General features: G+C 44.1%; 1 protein-coding gene across 7 annotated transcripts in view; it reads right to left on the bottom strand.

The window, feature by feature from the left end:
* The window catches only part of ASAP1 (ArfGAP with SH3 domain, ankyrin repeat and PH domain 1), a 298778-nt gene that overhangs the window by 197291 nt on the left and 79959 nt on the right, over nt 1-21528 (bottom strand). The window lies entirely within an intron of this gene.

The following is a 21528-nucleotide window of genomic DNA, read 5'->3' on the forward strand; positions in this document are numbered from 1 at the left end:
TCCTTGTCAGTGCATGAGAAACTTCTGTGAGCACATCAGCTACTCTGCGGGCTGAAACCTGAAGAAGGTGGCAAAGTTCTACAGAAACGTGCTCTATGGTGCTACTGAGTCACACAACTGCAGGAAGCCTTAGAATTTTTAAAAAATAAAAATATATTCTCAAAGACAACTTAATTACAAAATGCAATTTCTTGGTCATGAAATTTTCAAGTCGGCCAAAAGTCAGGGCCGACAAAGGAGACTACCCAACTCCAAATGCTATCTGGCCACTGCCACAGAGCCACATCTGGGATTAAAAGAGTACAAATGAAAGCTCAGAAACAGCCCTCTGAAAGCAATCAGATGACTCAGTATCGATGTTTACTGAATGATCAGCCAACCCAAGGCAATTATTCTTGTTTTCTACTTAATATCCACAGTAGGGGAGAAAGCAAAGTCAAATGAGGGAGACTGCTTGTCTTTACAGCTGCAGATCACTAGTGCCTATCCCTGCTATTCGGTAATGCAGTCAACAGACGCCTCAATTAAGAGCCTTTTTTGAAATATAGAATGCTGGGCCCCACCCAAAGCCTAATAAATCATAACCGGTATGAAACAAGCCCCTTTAGTAGCTTGCATGAAAAGTCTGAGGAACACCAGCTAAGGTCCAGGAGGTACACTAAAAGCAAGCTGGACCAAAGACAAGGAAATATACCAAAAGAGCCAACAGGTGGCAAACGTCTACTTAGGTGCTTCGTGTGGGCAAAGGAAGTAATAGGGCAGCAGAACGGAGGGTCATCAACATCTACAGACAAAGAGATCTGACTAGAACTGAACAAGCCCATCTGGAAGAAAAAGAGTTATCATTTATATTACGCCCCCAACATCAACAAAGTCTACCGATCTGCACTATCCCTGAAGGATTCTATAACCATCATGAGGGCTGGGAGGAAAGCTGGAAGAATGCTGATCTCCATATGGAGACACAAGAGGACATTAAGAGGAACTCCGGCAGGCCACTTGCTGGCTCTAGGAGACAGTCTCTGAACTCACAGATGATGGCGCACTGAGGCTCTGGCCACACAGCAGGAGCCAAAGGACTACTTCTTGGTCCAGGCACCTTCAATGTAACGTCAATAATTAAGCAGCACAACTGAAAATTAACAGTGCAATAAACAGATTATTATGGGGAGCTGCTCTATTACTTCAAGACGTTTGAAAACTGCCTGAGGCAGCCTGAAGATGTTATCAAAGACAATGGTTTATTGCAGCCAAAGCAAACACAAAATGCACAGATTATCTATCAAGGGCCATAACTGGCAGCAGAGAAGCGGGGGTGGGGGCCTGGGGGGTGGGGTAGGGAAGTGAGTCACAATGTCTCTTCTATAAGTTATTTGCTATTAAAAACAAACAAAAATAATTCTTAACCCTACCCACCTCAGCCACATAGATGCTACCATGGGCTGTATATGATGTCAAGCAACTTAGCCACCCAGCTCCAGAGAGGCGGCAGATGACCCTCAGGGCCACTGCACACTTCCCACTCCAGCAAGCTCCCCCTGATACAGGGTGGGACGACGCTTGAAACTGACTTGTGGGGGCGGGGAGAGCGACACATAGGGCCATAGTAGCTCTGCTCTCTCTGACTTCTAGCTCAAGAGTTATAGAAAGAGAGCCACGCTTGAGAGTCAGAGGGTTAATGCCCAGTTCAATCTGCATGCCAGCTACCTGCACAGCCCTACATTACCACTTCACTTATCAGTCCATACAGACCAAAAAAACAGAGGCAAAGAAAGAGATGCTTCACGACCCCTCCCTCAAAGAGAAGCCTCTGCCAAAATGCAACACTATCCCTTTCCCCTGCTTCCTCAAGCCGTTCTGGCCCGCATCTTCACGCTGGAATCACCATAGAACGGGAGCGACTACAGGACGCCTCCCTAAACCCTATCTTCTTTTCAGGTCAAGGTTTCCCAAAAGGGGCCTCAAAACTAATCAGTCCAAGTCTTCAGCAGTGACATGCTAAGAAGATACACTCGTGCCGGGCCAATGTCCTCAAGCAATGCAGACCCATTCTGAACTGTCACTAAAGGATTCTCAGCCACCAGAGATGCATTTTGTGATCTGTGTATGTGACTTGTGGGAAAATAAGGCACCCCCCCCCCCGCCACGCACCCAAAAAGAAACCCTCTAAATACAGATAAATTATGGCACACACACTGTAGTGTGTATGGGCACCTCTTGTAAATACTTAGAATTGTCAAAGAGCCAGAAGTAAGCCAGCCAGGCCATACTCAAGAGTCTAAATGTAAACAGAGACCAAAATAGATCGTAACTTAACTGAAATGGAGGAAATATGTAACGGTCTCCTCCCTGACAGAAGTTCAGTGAGAGACGGTGAAAGTGGTGTGACACATGCCAGATCTATAGCGTGTCGCATAGCTGTCTTCTCTAAGAAAAGTTAATACAATCCCCTGTCAGTTGTGCTGAGTGGAGTATTCAGTCCTGGAGCCAAAGCAGAGTAACTAGAGACAGGAGACAGGAGAGAGACTCCTGCAATGGCAGGGCTCTTTCCCGACGCTCATGCTCATCCGTGACAGCCAAGGAGCAAGTGAATGGCTAACACATTCATTGAACAAATATTTAGTGGGCTATACGCGCTCAGTAAGTGGGCACTGCTACAAGTAACCAGTGCAGGCAAGAATCAGCAAGGCATGGTTACGTAGCTTCCTGACAGAGACAAGCCTGAAGCCAGCAACAAGATGAAAGGTGCCGGGTGTGACTGGTGTCTGCCTAGGGCACAGGTATAAGGCACCCCAGACACCGAGGAGAGTCCCAGTGTCAGAAGTAGATCGACACTGATCCTCAGCACTGCCTTCCTCTGGGCTACACAGCTAATACATGTCAAAGGGAGTCAAGATTTTAGGCCAGAAACAAAAAGTCCCACGTGACGAAATGTAAGGAGGCATGTGGGTTGATGGCAAGCCGTGGAGAGACAGGAACCAAAAGGGTAAGACAAGCACGGAAGGTATGCTGGCACCATGAAAATTACGGATCACGCAGACTGAGGCAGTGCTGCATTGTGGGAAAATTTTAAAGTTCTTCTAATGAAAATCCACAAAATAAAACTATAATGCCCAAGATCTCCTCCCAAAGGGCACACAAAAGAAGGTGAAGAAACTACCAACTCAATTCCAAATGTACTTTCTCTGGAAGCAACACTTGTGAAGTGTTGGCAAGAGAGCCCTACTCCACTATGCCCCAGTCTCTCCATTTTCAAATGTTTACAGTCAATTAAAACTACATGCTCGGAAGACCTTAGTCCATATTATTGCCTCACAAGCAGGCCATGAGTCTGGATCCCCAGACTTCACATCAAAAGCTGGGATGCTGTGGTACTGTGCCCGAAACGCCAGCAACAGTGAGATGGGCAGTGGAGACCAAGCAGATCCTTGGAAGCTCACTGGCCAGTCAGCCAGGCCTACGTGGTCAAGTTCCAAGCCAAAGAGAGGTGGGATCTCCAGTCAAAGCTGGAAGGCACCTGAGGACCAATAATCAAGATTACCTTCTGATCCCTTCAACCTCACACCTGCACAACTTGCACAAATGCACACACACAGATTAAATAAAAAAATCAAGACCAGTCGAACTCATTTCATTGACAGAATAAAAACTGTCTAGTATACAGGAAGGGAAGCAGCTTGGTGGACAGCATTTGACATTTAAGTCATCCCATGCCTGCCATGCCCAGTGTCTCCTCAATCAGGGAAACAGTCTTAAATGTTCTTTGCTCAAGTAGGCCAGGCACCTATAAAACCGGTGCAAACCTGATTCTCAGGAGAAACCTCTACAGGCTTAACAGTTAAGTATGAGATACTTAATGGGAGGCAATACTCTCTCTGCCATGTGGGCTCTGGGAATCAAACCCACATAGTCAAGCTTGGTGGCAAATTAGTGCTTCACCCAGTGAGCAATCACGTTGGCACTGTTGTTGCTTTTTTAAAGTGAGAGCTATAGCTATTGATATTTTGTGTAACAGAAATGAAAACAGAAAATGGTCCAAATCCAAAACACATTTAACAAGCTGTCAGAGAAGGCAGCATCACTCATCACACAGCCCTTGGGAAACTCCTCAGAGAGAATAAGAGTGAAATGAGGAAAGCACACCTTGACATCATTATGAGAGGACTGACCTTTCTGAGGCCTTAAGCTTCTCTGCACCTGAGAGGGAACCCTGGGCTACGCTTCCAACACTTCCAACAGGGGCATTGACAAATAGCTAAGGCTGTCAGAGAACTTCAGGCCAGAGCTCGTGTTTACAAATAAGGAAAGGCTTGGCATATCAACAGAGAAAACCATGGCACAGGCTAATAAAAATATGGGATTATCTCCAAAATATTTTAAAAGATGTTGATACATTTTCTAATTTATTTTCTAAAAGTTTTGTTTACAGATTTAAACTACCATCTGAATTCTGAATGAACAGTACATATACGTCAAGTAAGATTATAAAAACAACTGATGAAAAGTGGCAGCAGGGTTGATGTCCTGTGCCACAGTCACCTGCGCACGAGTTCTCATAGATAATCAATATAACATGATACTTTTCTGGTATTGTCTCCAATATAACAAAATAAATGAAGTCCAAAAAGAATTCCTGCTGTATGTTACAAATTCTGACTGCTAAGTAGGCTAGTTTATCATAAATAAATCCTAGCTTGTCCACAATAATTAACAGGAAGTAAAGGAGGCTATATAATCCTGTCCAAAAAAAAAAAAAAAAGGTGATTGTATGTGGAATTGGGTAAAGGTGTTTTGGTTTTTAGTTTTTCAGCCTATAAAAGGAAAATTAAAATATTAAAGGATGGTGGATCTCAGCCAGTGCTTCTCGGGCTTCCTGTGACACATCTGTCCTCCTGCATTTTTGTAATAACCTTTCAACTTTGCTCTAACGTCAGCTGAAATCTCACCCATTCCCAAAGACATTCTGTCTTCTAAGTTAGAGCAGAGAGCAGCCAGCGAGCAGGCCTTGCCACACACCCTTGTGCCTACAATCATGCCTACACAAAAAGCAGCTCCTCCTGAGGGAAGTCTTAGAGCCCAGAGCTGCAGTTTATGCCCAGCACTGACCATGGGACAACGGAATGTACGGTATCTAATGGCCACTGGCTTTTGGGGCCCACAATAATCTTTTAAACAAATATATTCACTTTACAGGTAAAGAAAAGGCTCCAAGGGCTGAAATGGCTTGTCCTAGATCAGGGCTAGGAAAGTCTAAGCTCTTCCCTTCATCCTACACTCATTCACTGCACTCTCAGAACTCACACAGGAGCACAGTACAAATACCATTTTGACACTAAGGTACCTATTTACAGGGTAAGTCTGGAGGAGAGGCCTAACCACAGAAGTTAGGCAACCTGTCCCAAATGGCAAGTTTTCCTATGTGATAGTAACGCACTCAACAGTTCCTACCTTAACCAGCAGCTGTGAGGTTTAAATAAGTGGACTGAATTAACCACATTGAACAAGCATTAAATAAAAATTATCTGCTACTTAAAGTATCCTGCCTATACAAAGAGTACTCAACAAAGAAAAGCCAGTAGCAACAACAGAGCTTGCCTGTCCAGTAAATAAAGAGGGGACAATACTACAGGGACATTACTGCAACCTTTCCCAGATAGTTTTTGTTTGTTTGTTTGTTTGTTTTCTTTTCAAGACAGGGTTTCTCTATATAGCCCTGGCTGTCCTGGACTTGATTTGTACACCATGCTGGCCTCGAACTCACAGAGATCTGCCTGCCTTTGCCTCCCAGTGCTGGGATTAAAGGTGTGTGCCACCACACCCAGCTTCTCCCAGACAATTTTAGTGCCCAATAACCCAGCAAACCCTGCAATATCTCTAATGCCCCTGGCTAGTCGTTTCATGCAAATCTTTTGCAAGAATACTTTCCCTAGGGAGATGCAATAACATCTACTCTGGTGGTCTGAATGAGAGCGGCCTCCACAGGCTCATATATGTGAATGTTTGGTCCCCTGTTGGGGGAACTATCTGGAAAAGGCTAGGAGAGGGGGCCCTGTTGGAGGAGACCTCTTATTGGTAGTGCCCACACCATACCCCGTTACCTAGTCTCCCTCTCTAGCCTGTTTTTGTGGATTAAGATGTAAACTCTTGGCTACAGCTCCTATGCCTCCCTGCTTGTTGCCATGCCCCCTGCCATGATGGTCATGGAATCTAACCTCTAGAACTCTAAGTCCCAAGTTAAATGCTTTCTTTTATAACTTGGTCATGATAGACAAGCAGACAGCAATAGAACAGTAGCTAAGACACCTGTCCACTCTGTCTAAGTACCAAAACAATTCCACTAAGACCCAACTTGGAGAATCAATGCACTTACTGGTACTATTTACCAAGTATGGGTGAGAGGGGTCCTTTATAGAAGCATGAAAAACTCCGAAAGGAACGTCACAACTACAGAAGTCTCAATACAATATGGATAACAAGTCCACACAGTTTCACAGACGGAGTCCCATGCCCCCAACCCTCAACCCCCAGTTAATCTTCCACAATCTCTAGCAGCTTCAGAGACTCTGTGGCCACATGCAATTGGGGACAGAATTATATTCAGCCAGATGGGAGATACATGGGGGGGGGGGTGTGTGACTAAGATCAGGGAGGGGCCAATGATGCTTCCTATATCCCCCTATGAAGAAACATCAAAAACCAACCAGTTCAATCTTGAGGTTCTCTACAGCTACTCTGATGGATGATGGCTTATGATAAAACTTGTGTAGAATTTCTCATTTCTGCTACTAGAAACAGACAGTAAGGTGTAACAAGAAATTGTGTACCCTGTGCTATATCCCCCCTTAACCATGCACCATGGCTGAGCCTGGGTGTCTGCAGCTGAGAACTGTAGCTCCCGGCCACACCAGTGATTCTTGGAGAGAGCCAGCAGCTCTAGCTGGGTGCTGGTGATCTGGTTTGCTCTCTACTTTAGCAGATCATAACCCACCTGAGAATTCATTCCTTGGCCCCCCAGGGTAGCTGTTGCTGAGCTCTTTCTACAGAATTGAAGTAGATGGGCTCACAATCAAAACCATAAGGCTGGAGTCAGAGATGTAGTCTAAGCGACAGGCACCTACCATGCCTGAAGCCCTGAATTGAATCCCTCCCGCTTCATAAAGACCAGTGTAGATGTGCATACCTTAATCCCAGTTGGAGACGGCAAAGGGATAAAGATAATCCTTGGCTACATAGCAAGTTCAGGGCCAGCATGCGATATATGAGAGCCTTTCTAAGAAATAAAAATCACAAGGTAGGGACAGTGACAGTCAGGAAGAGCCCATCTGAAGAGATGGGGGTTCTAAGTCTCAGGTTCAAGGATGCGTCCGTAGGCTGGACACATACTGGTAGAGCAACTCTGTATTAGGGAGACACTAAGTCTCTGCTTGCCATGGAGATGAGAGCCACTTCACCTGTCCTCAGCACCTACCAGCACTCTCCCACCCTTGGAGAGACTGAGTTGACTTCTCTGAATTGTCAACTGCTTCAGTGCTAAGACAATACACAGGAAGGCTCTTTGTAAACTGAAAGTGTCATATAAATGTAAGTGCTGGAAACCTTTAAGCAAAAAACAAGCAAACAAACAAAAACATGTGCCATAGATGGGGACAAATAATTCTGCGCCTCCTTATGGTGAACAGGCAGATATGAGTGAGCAGTTTTGAGCAGATGCAGAGAACTGTGAGAGGACCGAAGACAAGGGAGTCAGGAGCAGGAAGGAGCCAATGTGAACCATAAAGTTCAACGTGGTGCTGCTCTTTTCTGCTTGGAAAATTCCATCTCACTGCCTAATAAGTCTTCTTAAAATAGCATTGTTTATGACAAAAACCATCCCAAGGCTCAAAGACAAAACAAAGCCAATCACTTAAAACAGAATATACGCTGGTAATTGGCAGGTGTTTGAACCGATGAGAGCACTAACTTGAAGAGCTTTAGTCTGGCTCCGTGCCCCTAAGGTCAGCAGGCAGTGGCTGTGAACTCAGGGCTGAGGAGTGATCTCAGTGATCTGGAAAATGAGGCAGTTGACCTATGACCTCTAAAGACTCCCTCTGGCTCTACAACTCCAAGACTGCATTATTTCTCCTGAACTCAGCAGTTCCACCTAACACCTCCTCAGCCTCTCAGAGCTTCTCCAGACTCTCCCATCCTGAGCTACACCCTACTCAGGGCTCACAACCAGAAGTGTACATGTGTGCATACATGCATGTGTGCATTTCACTTATTCATTCAGATGCTGTCATTCAGCTGTGTGTCAGGCTTTGGAGACAAAGAGAAGAATAGTTTTTTAAAAAATCTTAAAACAGTAACTGGATAGATGTGGGAATAGTCTGGTGGGTCCCGCATGACAAAAACCTGGAGACATTGCTTAGAGAAAGGTGAGTGCTCTCTCATACAATGGTGAGGAAGAATGGGTGTGTGTACAGAAAAAGGCTACTTCCCAGGGGATGAAGAGATACCAGGTCCTGGGAGGCAGAAGACAGACTAGCATAACAACCTGGTGGACAAAGAATCAAACAAGGTCAGGCCCTAGAGAAGCAAGGACTGCAGCTTCAGAAATAAACGCACAGTAACTCACACTGGGTACCAATTTTAGCTGGGTGGAGAGCAACTCCCTAATGCTGCCTTCAGATTAGAAGTACTCTAGGAGAAAAAGTAGAAGTAGAAATTAATAATCTCATCAGTAAGTGTTTCTGGCATTCATACTCTTGTACCTCTTGTACCTTGGTGCATAAAATGCATGTAGGCATGAAGTTTAAAATCATTTGTTCCACATCTACCTTTGTAACTTGCTATGATGCCTATGGCAACAATATGCTATCAGGGAGTCAGCTCTACCAGATGAGAGTTATTCAACTCAGATAGACTTATCTCCTCTAAGCATCTACTCTCTCCTTATACAATATAAAGGACTGTTAGGTGTTTGCAGAAAGAACTTAACACAGCATTAAGTTCCAAAGAAAAGCTTAGTAAATAAACAGGCTTTAAGATGTAACAGTTCTTCAAGGCTAGCGGCTGTTCAATCACTGCGATGGATAGATACTGCTACACTGCCAGACACCTTCACTGCAAGGAAATGCTACATGCTTTACTTTTCCCTTCTTGGGGAGAGTTCATGGTTGGCTGTGTTTTAGAGTTCATCAGTATTTAATGTGACGTTGCTCGTGATGTGTGTTAGGGCCTAACAGATCAAATTAAGACCTAAGTCAAGTGACATCACGCGTTACAGCAGAAAGTGAAATGGACACTAATTTCCCACCAGGCAGCTCCAGAGCGAACGAGACATATGACAACAGGATGCGTGGTTGCTCACAGGACATACAGAAGTCCACCATGTTCCCTAAAATGACATACGGTTCAGGTGTCAGTATCAACAGTCTTGTACATTACTTAGGCTCATTCCCAGTTAAGCCCACATCAAACACCCACAGTGTCTAAGCACAGGAGCATGCTTGCCTGAGCACCAACTGTGGGGCCCTGGGCAGGAAGCTGCAGAGAGAGGGAAGAACAGAGCCTGGGAGACTTGAAAAGTCTGATAATCCTAGGCTCAATCTTGGTTCTTTCCCCCTTCATGATGGAGCTGCCCACTGCCGAGCTTCCTCATCATCTCATCTGAAAAATTCCAAAGCTTTCACTACAGGGAAGTGATTTGCATCTCTGAAGTCTATTTCCACAGCTGGCAAAAATTATCAGAGGAGACTGATAGATTAACTAGTGCAGCATCTTTAGCTTACTGTATGGTCCAGTGCTAGATACACACTTAAGTCATAAGACTCTTTCCTAGACGACTGGCTTTATAAACTTTAGGAAAAGTCTGGCATCAAGAAGGGAAACAGCAAAGGCATTCAACTATGAGCTTGGCCTGAGATGAGTGGTGGCACACTTCTGTAATCTCAGCACGTGTGGGTAGCGGAAGGAGGATGAAGTTCAAGGTCATCCTTGATTACAAGGCAGGTCCAAGGCCAGGCTGGGCTACAAGAGACTTCTCAAGAAAGAATGAAACAAAGCTGGGTATTTGTAACTAAGCACATCCTAACAAGAGTGTGCCCGTTGGCTGCTATCCCACCACGAAAGATGCTCCTAAAGCACACTCACAGAGAGGCCCAACATTTTCAGAGGCTGGATCAGACTTAAGAGTGATTCTCTGAAAAATTCGGAACGAAGAAAGTACCTTCTCTAAAACTATCCCGATCGATAAAACTCAAATGTTACCACCAATTCACCTGACAAAATGGACAGGGCTGTTTTAACACCTCAAATGTTTCCAATTCACCTGACAAGGTGGCTAGGGCTCTCTACCTAAGAACCAAGGATCAAGGACAAAAACTGAACTGTAATTTGGCTTAAAAAGGGAAACACACACACACACACACACACACACACACACACACACACACACACACAAAACCCCCAAAATCCTCGGTCAGCCTTCAGAAAGACAAGTTAAAAGTCACCTTCATTCTCTTTTCCTATTCTTCTCTTCCCCAAGATGTCCCCAAGTCCATCAGCCCCACCCCCAGCACACCTTTTACTCTCACTGAGTGTCAGGTGGCACCTAAGGAAGTCACTACTGCAGGGCTCTGGTGCGGATGAGTGTTTCGTCAAGGGTCCACATGTTGGAAAGCTGATGTTGGAAAGCATGGTGGTGCTGAAGTGTTAGAACTTCCCAGGCTCCTCTTGTACATGCTGCCCACTCTGATGCTGACGACTCCCAGTCTGTACCAGAGAGCCATGTTGATGCTGATGCCGTATGATTCACACTTCCAGAACTGTGAGCTGAGTAAATCTCTTTCCTTTTTAAAGATACCTAGGCCTCTGAAGTTCATTTAGTACTTGATAAACACACAACATATTGGGTTTGATCCCTTGAAATGCAGCCTCATGTACTTTATTTTAGTAACAAGAAATGCTTTAACATGAAGGACTGTTCAGTCAGAGAAATGTCTTGTTGACTTAATCAGAAGCAAAAATGCTTAGACAGCAAGGCAGATTCACTCCTTATGCCCGTGAAAAAGAACCAGACAGTTTAGGTAGTTTAGAAAATAAATGCTGAGCAGAATCTCCAGGTTACTGGTACTCTGCTTCTGTACCACTAACAACAAGCAAAGAAGGGCAGCAAAGGGGAGAAATGGTTAAGCCATGGAACCCAGGCTGGATCACTGGCTCCATCGTGTCCTAGATGACACCAGGCCAGGGAAAGAGCAACCTCAAGATCCTTAGAACAGAAAGTGACAGCTATCACTGTTACTGGTGGGATAGCACAGTTAGTTCAGACAAAAGGGCACATAATAAATTTAGCATGGTGTTCAAACTGGCTGTGGCACATCTTCAAAAAATCTGAATGCACCATTTAATCCATTGCCATATAGTCAAAGTCCAAAGACACAAACTCGGCCACATTCAGAAACCTTTACCAGATTTGCTTTCAAGAATTGTAAATCAAATAATCACTTCCATAATTTTAACCAAATATCTGAGTGCCAACAAGGTTTAAAAAGGGAGGGGCACTAGAACTGTGGTATTTGCGGTCTTTTAAAAGTAAAGATAGTTGGCCATGGAACCTAGAAGGAAAATCTACTACTGCCACTTTTCTAAACTAATATAATTTCTAACTTCATTCTAAATACTTACCCTTACACCCGCAGGTAAGTGTAGCTCTCACCCCTCAACAAAAAAGCTTCCTTTGGCAGCAGATAGCAACCATAATAGGAAGCTACAACTAGTCAAAATGCAGAAACCAGCTGGCTGTAGAGTTCCAGCCCCAATGGATTCATCTACAACATTACCCCTACATTTAAGGTTCAGAGAACATCACAGAAACGGAGTGGAAAGACTGCAAGTGCCAGAGAACCAGGGTATCTTATAGGAGAGTTATGTCTTCTCTATGACACGCAAGTTACAGCCATGAAATCCCAACAAAATGGCTGCCTAAACAAGACCTGAACGATGACAACAGCAGCTGTCAAGCCAAAGTGGATGAGGAATCTCGAGGTCCTACTCTTAGATGATGAGCTACAGACAGTTAATGACTACTGAGAGAGGAAGCATCAGCCTTCCTCAGGGATGAGGCCCTGGTGGTCAGCTCTAGACACACATAGAAGCAATACTAAATGGACTTAACAGATACACACACACACACACACACACACACACACACACACACACACAGAGAGAGAGAGAGAGAACAGTGATATTAAAAAAAAAGAAAACTGTAGTAAGAAAGATAAAAAAGAAAAGAAAAAGGTAAAGACAAATATGAACATGAGTAATCAGCCTATCATGAATAAGGTCCTTCTAAAATCAGAAGAAAATCTACTTGTCATTTTTTTTTTTTTTGGCCCCATGAGGAAAATTAGGGGAAAAAAAAAAACATTAACAGTAACAACAACAAAAAACCAACTTGAACATAAATAGCTCGATTCAGCAAAAGCTCATTTTCTCTTGTCTCTATTTCACACAGCTAATACATGCATGGTACCTCTTTAAGATGAGTCTGAGTAAGAATCGGCATGAACTAGCCGAATCACCTAAGCCTAGTTCAATCATCCATAAAACGGAGCCTCAGAGTGGCTGAAAGTATGAAAGTGAGTAGTCTGTAGAGTGCCCAACCCAATGCCCACGGCAGACTAGATGCCTAATTGTAGTGGTTTTGTTTGTGAATCTGATTTTGCTCATGCTTATACCCAAGATGCAGAAGCCTTGGGGCAGCGACAGCGTTATTCAACTTGGCTCTGTTCCATGTGCTGGGAGGCAGTGAGCTTACGTGCTTTGCTGTGAAAAATATTACTATTATTAAAGTAGGAGCAGCTGCTGGGCCAGCATTGAGCAGCTCTTTGATTTGCACTTTGTAGAAATAAGGAGTATCTAATTTTATGTAAACGCTACTAATGTGAATAAACATCACAAGAAAAAGGAAATGAAATTCGTAAAAAGAAATGCTTAAAGAAATATAAAAGAAGCCCCCACCCTCTTAAAAAAAAAGCAGACTTTTTCCTCATGTAACTGGATAGTGAAGAAGCCATTCCATGGGAGCAAAGCTGTTAGCCCTTGTTAGTTCTTCTCCATCTTGGGTACTCCACACTGGGAGAAAGCCAATCCAGGCAAAGAGAACCTAGATTGCCTAGTCTTCCATCCATCCTGTGTACCTGTGGAAGGACTGCTGAAAGAGCGCCATGTCATCACTTTGGATTAGATTATTGGTCTTTCTTGACCACATCTGCAAAGCTAAAACTGGGCAGCACAGTTCTCTAACCACAGGCCTAACGAATAGAGTAGAAGGGTCAACGAGCGCTAAGGCTTACAGAGGGAAGTACAGAAAAAATATTGTCTTCTAAGTGTCATCAGACACCAGGCACTTTACCTACCTGACATTACCTACTGGCTCTCCTGACATAAGGCCCTGTTGTCTCCATCCAACTCTTACTTCAAAGAAAACATGAACGGGAAGCCAGGAAATCTGGATCTCTGTTCCAGCCTTGCTGTGTCGGCTGTGCAGATGTGTGCTCCTAGCCTCCTCCCATCTCTAAGGACCATCATGAACGGGTGAGGGAAAGCTTAACCTGAAAAGTCACAGGTCCATCATTCTGCCCAAAGCTGACCAGACCAGAGGTGATCTGCTGATGCAAACTGGGCCAATTAGAGCTTCCCATAGCAGGGCACAGAGATACCAACTGGTGTCGGGGGGTAGTATAGGACCAGTGTTAACCTATCGGCCAGTAATCTAGAAAAGTAGTACCTTGATTGACTGTCATTCTTCCTTACATGTCCCATAGAATATTCTATGAACCTTTCCAACAAATTCAAATGCTGTTGAACTAGTTCTACTTATGTTTTTTGTTTGTTTGTTTTGGTTTGTTTTTTGTTTGTTTGTTTGTTTGTTTTGCTTTAAGTATATATCTATGGGAGGAAGGGTTAGAGACCCGTAATTTACAAAAAGGACATATATACCTTTGTTTTCTGGGCTCCAGCATCATCATCCACTAAAGGACTGGATGGACTCCAGTTTGTTTTTTTCCAGCTTTGCTGAGCTCACACCATAACAAGAGAATTATCACCATTGTTATTACAGCCTACTGCATACTGGGTATGTTCACTACAGTCATCCTAGTCTGAGGCCCCTGGGGCATGAGGTTACAGGAATACAAGGTATCTTTGCTGTGTTAATAGTAGAGTTGGGAAGAGCTTATATTTTCTTCACATCTGGCAGGGTAAGAAATAGTCTCCATTAACTTAGCCAACTCTTCGCTTTCTGCAGTATTTGGCACTGAATTCCAACTGTTTTGTGGTTCTTACCTCCCTGAGCCATAAGGTTCTGATTTTGTTTTCCTAGCTTCTGGGTGGCTAAATTGGGTACTGTCTTATCAAAGGGACACATACTTCAGTTCTTTGGGGAAAATTATACCGTAGCCTCAGCATTAACATTCAGTTCTTATGTAACTGACCGCAGACAGCACCGTGGCACGGGGCTGCGCAGATGGTGCTCAGGCCCAGGAAGGGTCCACTGTGAACTCGTGCACTTAGCTAAAACAAGCAGAGTCATGTGGCTCCTAAGCTGAGCCACCCTTACTCCAGACACAATTAAAATTCATTTTACGGAGACTGCGGCAACTCTATGTCTTGACTAAAAAGAAAGATCCTTTCCGCCCTAAAGCTCCTGCCTCCGAATCAAAATAGAATTCCTTGTGGTCTTAGTGCTTCAAGCTATAATGAGCAAAGCACGCGGCATTCCAGGTAGGACCAAGGCAGATGTGCCTCCGCCGAAACGGACACAAGCAAATCTCTGCATCCATTATGTAACAACATAGCTCATTACCCCAAACCCCAACAAAATCAAAAGAACAGTGTTGCCCAGAATTTGATGCATCAATGGAAGGGACCCTGCGGATATGTGGAAGTAAACAATCAATTAGCAGTGACTAGAGAAGGCAAGAGCCATGAGGCTGCACAAGGAGCCTATCAAACTAGCCTGAGTCAGAAGGCAACACCAGGCACTGGTTCCCTCACGTAAGGGCTAAGTATACAATTACACTGAGCTAGCAGTTTATTTCAGCTCAACATGGCTATGAGCATGAGCCACAAAATAGTCCAAATCTTTAGTTCTGCCCTGGCTCTCCTCTTGGTCCCATCTGTTCCTCCACAACCCGGTCCTTGAAGCACACAGAGTTGGTGCTGTCACCTGACCTCCTCATCACCTACCTTTCCAAAACACGTCTACCAACTGTTGTCTCAATTACACAACAACAATCCTCAGCAGCAACTGAGGATAAGAGCCATGAAGCACACAGCAGCCGCCTTGCCAGGCAGTACTCAGTGCTTTACATACAGACTCACTCTTCCCATAAGGACACAGAGACAAAGAAAGCTTCAGTAACTTGCCCAATAAACAGATCCTGGAACTAAAAGACCTGAAGTTAACATGGCAGGAACCTCCCCCTTACCAATCCATGTGTCATTACTGGTCCACTGGTAGAGCTTTCATTAAGGAATGTTCTGGCCTCTCCTCGGACTCCTGCCCTATGGGAGGAACACTGACTACACACTTTGGTATTCACTGGCCACCTTTATCAGGCCATGAAATCACTTGAAGAGTGCCTCGTGGGCATTATCTCCTTTGCTATTCAAAAGGATGCCATTTATCAAATGGGAAAACAGAGGCTTAGATATCATCTCCAGCACCATGGCTTACTCATGGTTAAGTAACACGTGCTAGAATACATGTGCCAAGAAATCCTCAAATGACTAGGTACATGGAAACCAACACTCCAGGTTTCACAGACCACCATACAAGGCATTTTGCAAATGCCTGGAGAGTCTGAACAGCTAACCCTGACCCTAACCCTAACCCTCTTAGGCCAGTATCAAATGTGCCATGGCCTCGCATAATGTTTTTAGAGACCAACACTTAAATCAGAGACTGGTATGTGCAAAATGAGCTTCCTAATGTTAAGCTTATTCCAGGTTTTCTCTCTAGAAGCTAGAGAGTAATGCTGGAGAAGACTCTCGCCTCTTACAGCCAAGTACAAAGGGCACTAGATAAAGAGTCAAGAGCCCTGAATTCAAACCCCTGCCTACGTTCCTCCTCATATTTAGACCTCAAGATTCCACACGGAAACTAACAGGACTGATGAAATCTGTGCAGTATCAGCTTTACTAGCCAGGGATGCAAAGCTCAAAGTTTCTTCTGGTGAACAGTAAGCTGAGTAAGAGTGACCCTTTGCCTCTTCACTTGTAGGCGGCTGTGATCAGCGGAAGATGATCAGCACCATACTACTAGCCTGATCAGGGAAGAGTCCAAATCAGATGCACTATGGAATTATTACACTAGCCGAGGTAATATTGCAACTGGTCATCAGATATTCAACACAGCTTTCATGGACCTCTTGGGAGACAGAGCCTCCACACGGCCAGATGATATCACTCGAGTTCCCTTTAACTCAACTAAATTCAGTGATTCCTTAGCAACAAGTATCCTGTACAAGGGAGGTGGTGGATGAGGATGACTGGGCAGCTCAAGGACAGACAGGCTCTTAAGAGGCCTACCACAGCTACAACTTTCAGTCGTAGCTCTTCAGCCACAACAGTGGAGGTGCATAGGCAAAAGGCTGGCCAATGGTTCCAGCATACATATGCCAGGAAAGAATTGGAAGCTACGTAGCTGATCAGCCTTACGGAAGACTGTTGGCAGCACCATGTATGACCAAAACAAGAGAACATTAACGGAGAGGCCTAAGTAGACTAGAGCAACTAGCTTGTCTTTTCTCCCCTCTCTAAATCTTATTTTAAAATTCTGAAATATACAGAAAATAAATCTGGTTTTAAATTCATATACTCTGCATTCAAAGCCCAAGTCTGTTGCCCACCCTACTAGGAGATCTTTGACGTTTAACCTGAGCTTTTATGTATATATGAAAGGATAATGCTAATATGATCGAATTGAACTGGCCTTTTATTATGTGAAGATGAAAACAATGATTTTAAAATACTGAAGATGTACATGAGAGCACATAGCATTAGTGTGGAATATAGGACTGGCAGATTCATGCCTTGCCCTAGGGCGCGTGAGTTCTGGCACACAAGGGAAGCTGCTCTCCCCATTTCAGGAAGCAAACAGTCATTGACCTTTGCTGGTTTCTGAGAAAACATACCCTAATCACTCCCAGACTGGATCGGAGGCTTGGTCTCTAGAGCCTAGACATCTACAAAGGACACTGGCATCACGGGAAGAACTATCTTTTGTTGGTTTATCTTCAAGAGGTCAGGAACACACCCAAATACATTTTCTCCTACTTGAGGCAAAAGGGCCCAGGGCCTCTGAACCCTCCAGAGAAGGGCTTCCGTTGATGTTATTTCTTGTCTAAATTGGCATACTCTTTGAAGGTAAGTGACTGACTAGCTCCTGAACACATTAAGACCAGGCTTTGGAATTCCTGGGCGTTAGAGTTCACAGATCAGCACTTGAGAGCTAACCTTATTTATCAAAGACCAGATCTCCAGGCATCAATATGGAAGACCATACCCAATAGTGTGATCAAAACTTCAGAGTAGAGGGACACTTACAGAGGAAGTCTGGCTGGCAGACAACATTCCACAGTTGGTATAAACTCTGTGTGTGTGTGTGTGTGTGTTTAAAAGATGGAAGTATTAGCAATAATAGCTCAAGCATTAAATTAAATATATGGAGGGACAGGGGCCTAGAGAGATGGCTCAGCGGTTAAGAGCACTCACTACTCTTACAAAGGACCTGGGTTTGGTTCCCAGCGTCACCTGGGGACGCACTTCGCTAAGTTTAGTTCCAAGGGACAGACACCCTCTTCAGACAACAGGCACATACAAGGTTTACAATATATACATGCAGGCAGACACTGATAATACATAAGATAAAAGTAAATCTTTAAAAATAGTGTATATAGTACTAGCACACAGTGGGAACATGAATAGCTGACAATTGCTGCTACTGTTACTAGCAAAGAGACCTCTGGCAACCTTTAATCAAATGGTTCTAAGCTTTCAAAACACCTAATTAAGGCAAGTCTCCAAGCCAGAACCACACCTGACATCCAGCTCCCTTAGAAAGGCTTTTCCAGGGCATCTTGTAGACACAGTCACTCATCTCTGAATCCCTGAGCCTAGCAGTAGAATGCACTCAACAGTGTGTATACTGACAGGAAAGCAGTGTGCAGTACTTGGCTTATATTGCTATGATGAACACTTTGTATTAATTCTCCCATCTATGAATTAAACCTTTTTGTCCTATGAGAATTATGACTTTTAAATTTTTTCTTCAACACCATTAGCTCCCATAAAAGAATCCAAAAAATAGCCCTGCACCACATGCAGCAGGACTTGGCAACATGACCACCACACAGATGCTCCCCAAAGATGTGTTGAGCAGATGCTGCTCATAGGTCACTTATGTAAGTTCTCACATTTCAATCTGAAACCCACATCCACACCCTCGAAGAAGTATTATACTTAAATATCACTATTAAGAACTCCCTGGAACATGGGCAGGCAGAAAAGCTACCTCTTCATGAGATCAAAACTGCAAAGGATGACACAAGTGAAGTCTCATCTACGCACTACAAAGTCAGAAACATGACTGCAGACGTTTAGAATGTTTTACTAACAGAACCTTGGAGACAGATTATCTCTTTGGGCCTCTACTTTCTTCGCAGTTAAGTGAAGATAAGAGCAGTCCTGCTCCATACAGTTCTACATGTAGACGCTACACAGAGGACACATGTAGGTCTACACAGCTGACTACAAGTTACCATGTATGCTGTGTGTCTACAGCTGGCAGCTGGCCTTTATATGGAGCAGCAGCTAAAGAAATGGACAAAGCTTATTCCTCCACCAGCATCAAAGTAAAATGCTAGCCCTGTATCAGGTAACCAGGCAGACCCCCTCCTCCCCCAGGGACTATGATGCGTTCTCCTTCACATCCAAGGTGCTAAATACTGGCCACTCCCAGTCTTTAAAGGGATAATGCATCCCAGTGTCTTGGTCCACGTTCCCAAAATGGCTGCTTGCTCCTTTCTCATGAAAACCTTGTCTTCTGGCCACTTAGCCATACTTCCAAAGGGTCACAAGCAGAATAGCATACACCAGTATGCTCTGGCTCCTGAATAAGCAACATGTTGGCCTTGTGCTTGGAAAACACAGAGAGGGCAGGATGAAACCTTAGCAGAACCCCAGCCGACCCATTCCAGCCTCTCAAAAGAATGTGTCCCAGGCAAAGCGTGACTCTCCAAACCATATGTGTCCTCCAGCCCCAAAGGGGAAGCCTTGAAGTAAGTAAGCTCTTAGCCTCTTCTTACCGTGGTATCTGATTAATTTCCCAGAGTGCACATCCCAGGGGGATTTAAACACAAGCAGCAGCATCTGCACCACATGGTGTACTGTTTGACAGAGATATGCAAGAGGGGAAAGTGTTAACCCTGAATTAATCAATTTGGGGTTCCAAGCTTGGCGCTTTCACAGGTTTTTAGTTGAACCCCATGTGTGTTAATTCGTCATATAAACAGCAGACAAAGTCACAAATAAACAGGAAATTCTTAACTACCAGAACTAGGAAAAGCCTTGTTTCCAAACAGAAGGCCAAGCTACCCAAATTACTCCCTATTCTAGAGTTTCCACATCACCCCCCTCCAAAAAAAAAGTACCCAAAAATTCTTTTTCTAAGAATAACCACAAAATAACACAAGCCAAATTCTTGCAATTTCCAAATCTCTCACTTGTGAAGTATATGCAAACAAAATTTCCTGGTATGTTCACATTTTTTTTCCCTTTTATTTTAGGAGCAGTAATTCTTGTGCCCCGCCCCAATCTTTTATTTGCTGAGACAGGGTCTTCCTATGTATCCTTGGCTATGAACTGACAACCTTCTGCTCAGTCTCCACGGGCTGGCATCATAGTGTACGCTGCCATGTCTACAGCAGGCCCCGGGGCCTAGGAATTTTAAAAATAAGGTCCTACTGTGTAGCCCTGGCTGGTCTGGGACTCATTAGGTAGGCCAGGCTAGCATCAAGTTTGTGGAGAATCCTCCTACCTATATTGCCCAATGGCTAGGATTACAGTTATGACCCACGACACCCAGCCTCCTAATACTAAAGTACCAGGTTGGGATGATCTACTTAAGATGTCCATAATACTATAGCTTTTCCATATATGTAAGCTTGAAAGAAAAAATAAAATATTCAACCTTGTGATTATCCAACAATAAGAAACTAAACATACATTTCATATATATGTATTTCACCACACAAAGTCCAACATCACAGAATATGATTCAAGGGTTAAAAGATACACACTGGGAAAAAACGATTTCTTAACCAACACTGTACTCAAGTTCAGATAAGATTCTATTACTAACTACTGCATAATTGGTATAAATGCAACTTTTCCTGATATGTTTTAGAGACAAGCGTACATCATTGTATTCTAATATGTCACTTTTGAAATTTCTAGGCTGGTTCCAATTCTTAAGTTCAAAGGTCATGGGGGGGACAGGACACCAAAACAAACAAAACCTTATTTATTGCATTTGCACTTAAATGTAGCTACCTTAAACTAAGATTAAGGCGGATGGTCATGGATGTTAAGCCCTACTCTAAAATGTTACTTCAGCAGGCACCCCCCACAAGCAGCACACCAAACGCCCTTATCATCTGCTGCACAAACAGAATACAGTAACAGTATCTGAGTGTGCAGAAAAGTTACAATAACTGGCAGCTCTATTAACAGGCACTGAAGACTTTATCTGGAAGGAAAACAGCCCCACAGTCTAATCAGTGTGAAACCCTTTAGAGGCCTATCCACATAGAAACGGAAAGGATGGCCACACTCTCCCAGATGGGCATGTTCCGGCCAACTCCTCAGCAATACGTGAAGGGCAGAACCATTATGAGGCTGAATGCCTGGCAGCTCTGTTTAAGTCCTGATAACTAACCATCAGGCCACTGACGGGATGCGGGGGGGGGGGGGGGGGACGGGGGGGGGGGGGGACATTACCGCTGGCTTGCAAATACACGTAGTTAGGTGGTATTTCTCCACCCACTTCAACATTCATTTCCATCACTCAACAATGACTCCGGAGAATACCGTAGAAGCAACCCTAACAGGAATAAAACTGGAACAAAACAAACTAGTTGATAGCACCTGGCAGGTGGGCAACACAGGACCCTGGAACAACAGATGCCTTCCACCTCCTAACAATTCCATACCCTACCCATCCAAATACTGTTTCTCCATACATTGGACAGCATGAGTACCAAAGGCAGAAGCTCAAGATTCCCTATATCACTGAGGGCTGGTAAATAAAGAAATGGTAGCCTTAAATTTAAAAAAAAAAAAAAAAAAGTTCTCCAAACCTCAAATAAACCAAGCACATAATTATTGGGGGAAACTCTCTTCCTGCCTTCACTGTCATTTTCAGCTAGGATAGGCCTGGCTGCCTAGAATGAGATTAGTGTACTGGGGCACTGAGAAACTGCA

This window comes from Acomys minous (genome assembly GCF_964271855.1).
Source record: "Acomys minous genome assembly, chromosome: 12".
Taxonomy (NCBI): Eukaryota; Metazoa; Chordata; class Mammalia; order Rodentia; family Muridae; genus Acomys; species Acomys minous.